An 11,356-nucleotide genomic window follows, 5' to 3' on the forward strand; every position below is an offset into this window, starting at 1 on the left:
CGGGATCGTGTAGTTTAGCATTGTGAAGTGGTGCACGAAATTGCAATAACACTTTTGCAATCCCGCACAACTAACCAGCAAGTGCACTGGGTCGTCCAAGTAATACCTTGCGTGAGCAAGGGTCGATCCCACGGAGATTGTCGGCTTGAAGCAAGCTATGGTTATCTTGTAAATCTTAGTCAGGAGATCAGAAATTATCAGGATTGATTGTAAAAAGTAAAAGAACATGAAATGGTTACTTGTTTTGCAGTAATGGAGAATAGGTTGGGGTTTTGGAGATGCTCCATCTTCTGAATCTCTGCTTTCCTACTGTCTTCTTCATCAAACACGCAAGTCTCCTTCCATGGCAAGCTCATGTAGGGTTTCACCGTTGTCAATGGCTACCTCCCATCCTCGCAGTGAAAGCTAATGCACGCACTCTGTCACAGTACTGCCAATCACCGGTTTGGTTCCCTCCCCTACCGGAATAGAATCCCTCTTTTGCGTCTGTCACTAACGCCCAGTAGGTTACAGGTTTGAAGCACGTCACAGTCATTCAATCATTGAATCCTACTCAGAATACCACAGACAAGGTTTAGACCTTCCGGATTCTCTTGAATGCTGCCATCAGGTCCTGCCTATACCACGAAGATTCCGATTAAAGAACCCAAGAGATAACTACTCAATCTAAGATAGAACAGAGGTGGTTGTCAGGCACGTGTTCATAGTTGAGAATGATGATGATTGTCACGGATCATCACATTCATCCGGATTAAGAACAAGTGTTATCTTAGAATCGAAGCAAGCATGATTGAATAAGAAACAGTAGTAATTGCATTAATCCATCAAGACACAGCAGAGCTCCTCACCCCCAACCATGGGGTTTAGAGGCTCATACTGTGGAAAGAAACGTGTACAAAATGTTATGGGGTCATCAGGTACGGATACAATGTCAAAAGATCCTATAAGTAGTAAACTAGTGTCCTAAGGTCTACAGAAATGAGTAAATGACAGAAAAATCCACTTCCGGGCCCACTTGGTGTGTGCTTGGGCTGAGCAATGAAGGAATTTCGTGTAGAGACCTTTTCTGGAGTTAAACGCCAGCTTTCATGCCAGTTTGGGCGTTTAACTCCAAATTTTATGCCAGTTCCGGCGTTTAACGCTGGAATTTCTGTAGGTGACTTTGAGCGCCGGTTTGGGCCATCAAATCTTGGGCAAAGTATGGACTATATATATTGCTGGAAAGCCCAGGATGTCTACTTTCCAATGCCGTTGAGAGCGCGCCAATTGGGCTTCTGTAGCTCCAGAAAATCCACTTCGAGTGCAGGGAGGTCAGAATCCAACAGCATCTGCAGTCCTTTTCAGTCTCTGGATCAGATTTTTGCTCAGGACCCTCAATTTCAGTCAGAAAATACCTGAAATCACAGAAAAACACACAAACTCATAGTAAAGTCCAGAAAAGTGAATTTTAATTAAAAACTAATAAAAATATACTAAAAACTAACTAAAAGATACCAAAAACATACTAAAAACAATGCCAAAAAGCATACAAATTATCCGCTCATCACAACACCAAACTTAAATTGTTGCTTGTCCCCAAGCAACTGAAAATCAAAATAGGATAAAAGAAGAGAATATACTATAGACTCCAAAATATCAAAGAAACATAGCTCCAATTAGATGAGCGGGACTAGTGGCTTTTTGCCTCCGAACAGTTTTGGCATCTCACTCTATCCTTTGAAGTTCAGAATGATTAGCATCTATAAGAACTCAGAACTCAGATAGTGTTATTGATTCTCCTAGTTAAGTATATTGATTCTTGAACATAGCCTGTGTATGAGTCTTGGCTGTGGCCCAAAGCACTCTGTCTTCCAGTATTACCACCGGATACATACATGCCACAGACATATAATTGGGTGAACCTTTTTAGATTATGACTCAGCTTTGCTAAAGTCCCCAATTAGAGGTGTCCAGGGTTCTTAAGCACACTCTTTTGCCTTGGATCACAACTTTATTTCTTTCTTTTTCTTTTTCTTTTCTCTTTTTTTTCGAAATTTTTTTTTTCACTGCTTTTTCTTGCTTCAAGAATCAAATTGATGATTTTTCAGATCCTCAATAACAGTTCTCTTTCTCCTCATTCTTTCAAGAGCCAACAATTTTAACATTCTTAAAACAACAAATTCAAAAGACATATGCACTGTTCAAGCATTCATTCAGAAAACAAAAAGTATTGTCACCACATCAAACTAATTCAACTAGTTTCAGAGATAAATTTCGAAATCCTGTACTTCTTGTTCTTTTGTGATTAAAGCATTTTTCTTTTAAGAGAGGTGATGGATTCATAGGACATTCATAGCTTTAAGGCATAAACTTAAATTTTATTAATTATGAACTAAGGACAAGACTCAAATATAGATATAAGATGAAACTAAAAAAAGATAAATAGAAAACAAAACAAAAAAAAAACGCAAACATAGGCTCCTAATGATAGAGGTTTTCACAGAGTTAGAACTCAACAACCTTGATTTTGAGAAGTGGATGCTCCCTCAGCTTGAGAGGAGAGCTTTTGGCGTTTCATCTCTTGAATTTCACGCCCCTGCTTCTCTTGTTCCTTCAGTAATTTGCAGAGCATGCAGTTCTGATTCTGCTGTTCTTCCTTCAGTTGCTCCATAGTCTCTTGCAACTTGTTAATAGATGCTTCTAGGTTGGACCAGTAGTCAATTCTTGGGAATTCAGGGAGGAATTCCTGCGCCCTCCTCTTGATGGAGTTGTCTTGCACTTGTCCTTCCATTGACTTCTTAGTGATTGGGTGTTCAATGGGTATAAACTCATCCACTCCCATCTTCACCCCAGCCTCTTTACAGAGCAAGGAAATCAAGCTTGGATAAGCCAATTTGGCTTCAGTGGAATTCTTATTTGCAATTGTGTAGATCTCACAAGCAATCACATGATGCACCTCCACTTCTTTTCCAAGCATAATGCAATGAATCATCACTGCTCTCTTGATGGTGACCTCAGAACGGTTGCTAGTGGGCAATATGGAACGCCTAATAAAGTCTAGCCAACCTCTTGCAATTGGTTTGAGGTCTCCCCTCTTGAGTTGGTTTGGGACACCCTTAGAATTGGTTATCCACTTAGTTCCAGGGAGGCATATGTCCTCTAGAACTTGATTCAACCCCTTATCTACTCTCACCATCCTCCTATTAAAGGAATCAGGATCATCTTGCAGTTGAGACAACTTGAAGATTTCTCTTATTTTGTCCAGATGAAAGTATATAACTTTCCCTCTGACCATGGTTCTGTAGGTATGGTAAGCGGTTCCAGTCATTCTCTGCTTATCTGTTAGCCACAGATTTGAGTAGAATTCCTGAACCATGTTCCTTCCAACCTTTGTTTCAGGATTGGTTAGAACTTCCCATCCTCTGTTTCGAATTTGCTCTTGGATCCCCGGATATTCATCTTCTTTCAGATCAAATTTAACTTCCGGGATCACTGACCTCAGACCCATTATTTTATGATAATGGTCTTCATGTTCTTTGGTTAAGAACTTCTCTTCATTCCAAAGATTCTTTGGATTATTCTCTTTCTTGCCTCTTAAATTGGTTTGTTTTCCCTTAGGAGCCATGATATTGATGAATCTTGGCTTAGTGATCACGGAAAAGCACACCAAACTTAGAGGTTTGCTTGTCCTCAAGCAAAAGAGAAGAGAGAAGAGAGGGGGAGGAAGAGAAAATTCGAATGGTGTGGTTGGAAGAGGGGAACAAACGTGTATTTATAAGGTGGGGAGGGGAGTTTTCGAAAAAAAAAGAGGAATTTGAAAAGAGAGTTGAGAAGATATGAGAAGAAATTGAGAAAAGGGTGAAATTTTTGAACAATGTTTGTAATTGATTTGAAATAAATTTGAAAAATGGTTTTGATTTTTTGAAGATTTGAAAGTGAATGATGAATGATTGAAGTGTGATTTTGTAGAAAAGCATGGGTGAGAAAAGGAAAGTTTGAAAAAATTTGATTTGAAAACAAAATTGTGGTCCCCCCACCAAGCTGGCGTTAAACGCCCAGAATGGCGGGGTACCTGGCTGGGCGTTAAACGCCAGAAATTCTTCCTCACTGGGCGTTTTTTCAAAACGCCCAGGATGCTGCACACCTGGCGTTAAACGCCCAGAATGGTGCCCATTCTGGCGTTTAACGCCCAAAATGGTACCATTACTGGCGTTAAACGCCCAGAATGGTGCCCATTCTGGCGTTTAACGCCCAAAATGCCCCTTACTGGCGTTTTTTCGCCAGTAAGCTCATTTTCTCTGCTTTTTGAGCTGAATCCTTCTGTAACTCTGTGAATTCCTTCATTTTTGATACTTGCCTTTGTAAGAACAATTCATACAACCTTCTAATGACTGGGTTGCCTCCCAGCAAGCGCTTCTTTACTGTCTTTAGCTGGACTTTCACTGAGAATCACTCAAGTCTCAGTTTTGAGCATTCCTGCTCAAAATTTCCTTCAAGATAGTGCTTGATTCTCTGTCCATTAACAATGAACTTCTTGTCAGAATCAATATCCTGAAGCTCAACATATCCATATGGTGATACTCCTGTAATCACATACGGACCCCTCCACCGGGATTTGAGTTTTCCTGGAAACAATTTGAGCCTGGAGTTGAAGAGCAGAACTTTTTGTCCTGGCTCAAAGACTCTGGTTGACAATCTCTTGTCATGCCACTTCTTTGCCTTTTCCTTATAAATTTTGCATTTTCAAAGGCATTGAGTCTGAACTCTTCTAGCTCATTTAGCTGGAGCAGTCTTTTCTCACCAGCTAACTGTGCATCCATGTTTAGGAATCTGGTTGCCCAGTAGGCTTTGTGTTCCAGTTCCACAGGCAAATGACAGGCCTTCCCATACACCAATTGGTATGGAGAGGTTCCTATAGGAGTCTTGAATGCTGTTCTGTATGCCCACAGAGCATCATCCAAGCTCTTTGCCCAATCCTTTCTTCGGGCTATCACAGTCCGTTCTAGGATTCTTTTTAGCTCTGTTAGAGACTTCAGCTTGCCCATTTGTCTGTGGATGATACGGAGTTGCCACTCTATGGCTGATTCCATATCTAACCATAGCAGAGTATAGCTGTTTATTGCAGAAATGAGTGCCCCCATCACTGATTAGTACTCTGGGAACACCAAATCTGCTGAAAATGTTCTTCTGGAGGAATTTCAGTACAGTCTTGGTATCATTAGTGGGTGTAGCAATTGCTTCTACCCACTTAGATACATAGTCTACTGCCACCAGAATGTAAGTGTTTGAGTATGATGGTGGGAATGGTCCCATGAAATCAATTCCCCATACATCAAACAATTCTATCTCTAATATTCCTTGTTGAGGCATGGCATATCCGTGAGGCAGGTTACCAGCTCTTTGGCAACTGTCATAGTTACGCACAAACTCTCGGGAATCTTTATAGAGAGTAGGCCAGTAGAAGCCGCACTAGAGAACTTTAGTGGCTGTTCGCTCACTTCCAAAATGCCCTCCATACTGTGATCCATGGCAGTGCCATAGGATCCTTCGTGCTTCCTCTCTGGGTACACACCTGCGGATCACTCCGTCAGCACATCTCTTAAAGAGATATGGTTCATCCCAAAGGTAGTACTTGGCATCTGAAATTAGTTTCTTTCTCTGCACATAACTGTACTCTTTGGGTATGAACCTCACAGCTTTATAGTTTGCAATGTCTGCAAACTATGGAGCTTCCTGAATGGCAAAGAGTTGCTCATCTGGGAAAGTCTCAGAGATCTCAGTAGAAGGGAGGGACGTCCCAGCTACTGGTTCTATCCGGGACAGATGATCAGCCACTTGGTTCTCTGTCCCTTTTCTGTCTCTTATTTCTATATCAAACTCTTGCAGAAGCAACACCCATCTTATAAGCCTGGGTTTTGAATCCTGCTTTGTGAGTAAGTATTTAAGAGCAGCATGGTCAGTGTACACAATCACCTTTGATCCCACTAAGTAGGATCTAAACTTGTCAATGGCATAGACCACTGCAAGTAATTCTTTTTCTGTGGTTGTGTAATTCTTCTGTGCATCATTTAGAACACGGCTAGCATAATAAATGACATGCAGAAGTTTGTTATGCCTCTGTCCCAACACTGCACCAATGGCATGATCACTGGCATCACACATTAATTCAAATGGTAATGCCCAATCTGGTGCAGAGATGACTGGTGCTGTGACCAGTTTAGCTTTCAGGGTCTCAAATGCCTGCAAACACTGTGTGTCAAACACAAATGGCGTGTCAGCAGCTAGCAGGTTACTCAGAGGTTTAGCAATTTTCGAAAAATCCTTAATAAACCTTCTGTAGAATCCTGCATGCCCAAGAAAGCTTCTGATTGCCTTAACATTGGTAGGTGGTGGTAATTTTTCAATTACCTCTACCTTTGCCTTATCCACCTCTATTCCCCTGCTTGAAATTTTGTGCCCAAGGACAATTCCTTCAGTCACCATAAAGTGACATTTCTCCCAGTTTAAACCAGGTTAGTCTCTTGGCATCTTTTCAGGACAAGTGATAGGTGGTTAAGACAGGAGCTAAATGAGTCTCCATATACTGAAAAGTCATCCATGAAGACTTCCAGAAATTTCTCTACCATATCTGAGAAGATAGAGAGCATGCACCTTTGAAAGGTTGCAGGTGCATTGCACAGACCAAAAGGCATCCTTCTGTAGGCAAACACGCCAGAAGGACAAGTAAATGCTGTTTTCTCTTGGTCCTGAGGATCTACTGCAATTTGGTTGTAGCCTGAATAGCCATCCAAAAAGCAGTAGTAGTCATGACCAGCTAGTCTTTCTAGCATTTGGTCTATGAATGGTAAAGGAAAATGATCCTTTCTGGTGGCTGTATTGAGTCTTCTGTAGTCAATACACATGCGCCACCCTGTGATTGTTCTTGTAGGAACCAGTTCATTTTTTTCATTATGAACCACTGTCATGCCTCCCTTTTTGGGAACAACTTGGACAGGGCTCACCCAGGGGCTATCAGAAATAGGATAAATAATCCCAGCCTCTAGTAATTTAGTGACCTCTTTCTGCACCACCTCCTTCATGGCAGGATTTAGCCTCCTCTGTGGTTGAACCACTGGTTTGGCATTATCCTCCAATAGGATCTTGTGCATGCATCTAGCTGGGCTAATGCCCTTGAGATCACTGATGGACCACCCAAGAGCTGTCTTGTGTGTCCTTAGCACTTTAATCAGTGCTTCCTCTTCCTGTGGATTTAAAGCTGAGCTGATAATCACTGGAAAAGTGTCACCCTCTCCCAGAAATGCATATTTCAGGGATGATGGTAGTGGTTTGAGTTCAGGCTTAGGAGGCTTATCCTCCTCCTGAGGAATTTTCGAAAATTCCTTTGCCTCCTCTGGCTCTTCCTGATCAGTTTGAGCATCTTTGAAGATGTCCTCAAGCTCTGATTCTAGGCTTTCAGCCATATTGATCTCTTCTACCAGAGAGTCAATAATGTCAGCGTCCATACAGTCCTCTGGTGTGTCTGGATGCTGCATAGCTTTTACAGCATTCAACTTGAACTCATCCTCATTGACTCTCAGGGTTACTTCCCCTTTTTGTACATCAATGAGAGTTCGTCCAGTTGCTAGGAAGGGTCTTCCTAGAATGAGAGTTGCACTCTTGTGCTCCTCCATTTCCAGCACCACAAAGTCAGTTGGAAAGGCAAATGGCCCAACCTTTACAATCATGTCCTCTATTATGCCTGATGGGTGTTTAATGGAGCCATCAGCAAGTTGGAGGCATATCCTGGTTGGTTTGACTTCTCCAATCAACCCAAGCTTTCTGATAGTGGATGCAGGTATTAGATTGATGCTTGCTCCAAGATCACATAAAGCTGTCTTGGTGCAAGTGCCTTCTAATGTGCATGGTATCAGAAAGCTTCCAGGATCTTGAAGCTTTTCTGGTAAGCTTTTTAGAATGACTGCACTGCATTCTTCAGTGAGAAACACTTTTTCAGTTTCTCTCCAATCCTTCTTATGACTTAAGATTTCCTTCATGAACTTAGCATAAGAAGGTATTTGCTCAAGTGCCTCTGCAAAAGGAATCTTTATTTCAAGAGTCCTTAAATAATCTGCAAAGCGGGCAAATTGCTTATCCTGTTCCGCCTTGCGGAGTTTCTGAGGATAAGGCATCTTGGCTTGATATTCTTCAACCTTAGATGCTGCAGGTTTATTCCTTACAGAAGTGGTTGAAGAAGCCTTCTTAGAGGGATTACTGTCAGCACTCTCAGGTGTCTGATTCTCCCTTGGCGTTTGGACGCCAGGAATGGGTGGAAAATGGGCGTTTAACGCCAACTTTTCCCCCTTTTCTGGCGTTTGAATGCCAGAACTGGGCAAGGAATGGGCGTTTAACGCCAGCTTTCCTTCCCTTTCTGGCGTTTGAACGCCAATATTCCTCTCTGGGCTCTTACTGTCCTCAGAGGGATTTTGAACAGTGGGTTGGTTGTCCTCTGTCAATTGTTCCTTGTTTGGCTTTTTGCTCTTTTGAGCAGTGTTATTCAAGGTCTTCCCACTCCTCAATTGAACTGCTTGACACTCCTCTGTTATCTGTTTAGATATTTGCTGTTTTGCTTGATTCAACTGTAGTTCTATGCTTTTATTAGCAACTTTAGTTTCATGGAGCATCTCTTTAAATTCTGCTAACTGTTCTGTCATCAGGAGTAGTTGTTGATTAAGCTCCATTATCTGTTCTTGAGGATTAGAGTCAGTGACTACTGTCATGACTTCCTCTTCTGGAGAGAACTCATTGCTAGAGTACAGATATTGGTTTCTAGCAACAGTGTCTATAAGCTCTTGAGCTTCTTCAATTGTCTTCCTCATGTGTATAGATCCACCAGTTGAGTGGTCTAAAGACATCTGAGCTTTTTCTGTAAGCCCATAGTAGAAAATGTCTAACTGTACCCACTCTGAAAATATTTCAGAGGGACATTTTCTTAGCATACCTCTATACCTCTCCCAGGCATTATAAAGGGATTCATTATCCTCTTGTTTAAAGCCTTGGATGTCCAGCCTTAGCTGTGTCATCCTTTTTGGAGGGTAAAAATGATTCAGGAATTTGTCTGATAACTGTTTCCATGTCTTTATGCTTGCTGTAGGTTGGTTATTTAACCACCTTTTAGCTTGATCTTTTACAGCAAATGGAAACAGTAATAGTCTGTAGACATCCTGATCTACCTCTTTATCATGTACTGTGTCAGCAATTTGTAAGAACTGTGCCAGAAACTCAGTAGGTTCTTCCTGTGGAAGACCGGAATACTGGCAATTTTGCTGCACTATGATAATGAGTTGAGGATTTAGCTCAAAGATGCTTGCTTTGATGGGAGGTATACAGATGCTACTCCCATATGCAGCTGTAATGGGGTTAGCATAAGACCCCAGAGTCCTCTTGGACTGATTAATTCCACTTAAGTCCATAATGGACAAAAGGGAAATGAGAATGATTGCAAAGAGATAAATTTTGTTTATTTTTATTTTATTTTTTTGAAATAACCGAAAAAAAAATTAAAATAAAATAAGGGAAAATTAAAATGAAAATTCGAAAATCAAAAGAGAATAAGATCAAAGTAAATTGAGAACTTAATCAATTAGTTAATTAAAAAGATTTTGAAAACAGCAATTAAAAAGATATGATTGAAAAACTTTGATGAAAAAGATTTGATTTTTGAAAAGAGGAAAGAGAAAAACAGCAAAAAGACACCAAACTTAAAATTTTAGAAAATCAAACACTAATTTTTTTCGAAAATTTTAAAGGAAAAACACAAAGAGGACACCAAACTTAGAACTTTTGTGAATCAAAAAGGGATTAAGAACAAGAAAAGTTCGAAAGTTAAAAGAAGAAAAACAAAAAGCATGCAATTGACACCAAACTTAGAATATGAAACTAGACTCAACTAAAAAAAAAAAAAACTCTAAACCAACAAAAATAAAACAGTCCTAATCTAAGCAACAAGATAAGCCGTCAGTTGTCCAAACTCGAACAATCCCCGGCAACGGCGCCAAAAACTTGGTGCACGAAATTGCAATAACACTTTTGCAATCCCGCACAACTAACCAGCAAGTGCACTGGGTCGTCCAAGTAATACCTTGCGTGAGCAAGGGTCGATCCCACGGAGATTGTCGGCTTGAAGCAAGCTATGGTTATCTTGTAAATCTTAGTCAGGAGATCAGAAATTATCAGGATTGATTGTAAAAAGTAAAAGAACATGAAATGGTTACTTGTTTTGCAGTAATGGAGAATAGGTTGGGGTTTTGGAGATGCTCCATCTTCTGAATCTCTGCTTTCCTACTGTCTTCTTCATCAAACACGCAAGTCTCCTTCCATGGCAAGCTCATGTAGGGTTTCACCGTTGTCAATGGCTACCTCCCATCCTCGTAGTGAAGCTAATGCACGCACTCTGTCACAGTACTGCCAATCACCGGTTTGGTTCCCTCCCCTACCGGAATAGAATCCCTCTTTTGCGTCTGTCACTAACGCCCAGTAGGTTACAGGTTTGAAGCACGTCACAGTCATTCAATCATTGAATCCTACTCAGAATACCACAGACAAGGTTTAGACCTTCCGGATTCTCTTGAATGCTGCCATCAGGTCCTGCCTATACCACGAAGATTCCGATTAAAGAACCCAAGAGATAACTACTCAATCTAAGATAGAACAGAGGTGGTTGTCAGGCACGTGTTCATAGTTGAGAATGATGATGATTGTCACGGATCATCACATTCATCCGGATTAAGAACAAGTGTTATCTTAGAATCGAAGCAAGCATGATTGAATAAGAAACAGTAGTAATTGCATTAATCCATCAAGACACAGCAGAGCTCCTCACCCCCAACCATGGGGTTTAGAGGCTCATACTGTGGAAAGAAACGTGTAAAAAATGTTATGGGGTCATCAGGTACGGATACAATGTCAAAAGATCCTATAAGTAGTAAACTAGTGTCCTAAGGTCTACAGAAATGAGTAAATGACAGAAAAATCCACTTCCGGGCCCACTTGGTGTGTGCTTGGGCTGAGCAATGAAGGAATTTCGTGTAGAGACCTTTTCTGGAGTTAAACGCCAGCTTTCATGCCAGTTTGGGCGTTTAACTCCAAATTTTATGCCAGTTCCGGCGTTTAACGCTGGAATTTCTGTAGGTGACTTTGAGCGCCGGTTTGGGCCATCAAATCTTGAGCAAAGTATGGACTATTATATATTGCTGGAAAGCCCAGGATGTCTACTTTCCAATGCCGTTGAGAGCGCGCCAATTGGGCTTCTGTAGCTCCAGAAAATCCACTTCGAGTGCAGGGAGGTCAGAATCCAACAGCATCTGCAGTCCTTTTCAGTCTCTGGATCAGATTTTTGCTC

Source organism: Arachis stenosperma, chromosome 9, assembly GCF_014773155.1.
Source record: "Arachis stenosperma cultivar V10309 chromosome 9, arast.V10309.gnm1.PFL2, whole genome shotgun sequence".
NCBI lineage: Eukaryota > Viridiplantae > Streptophyta > Magnoliopsida > Fabales > Fabaceae > Arachis > Arachis stenosperma.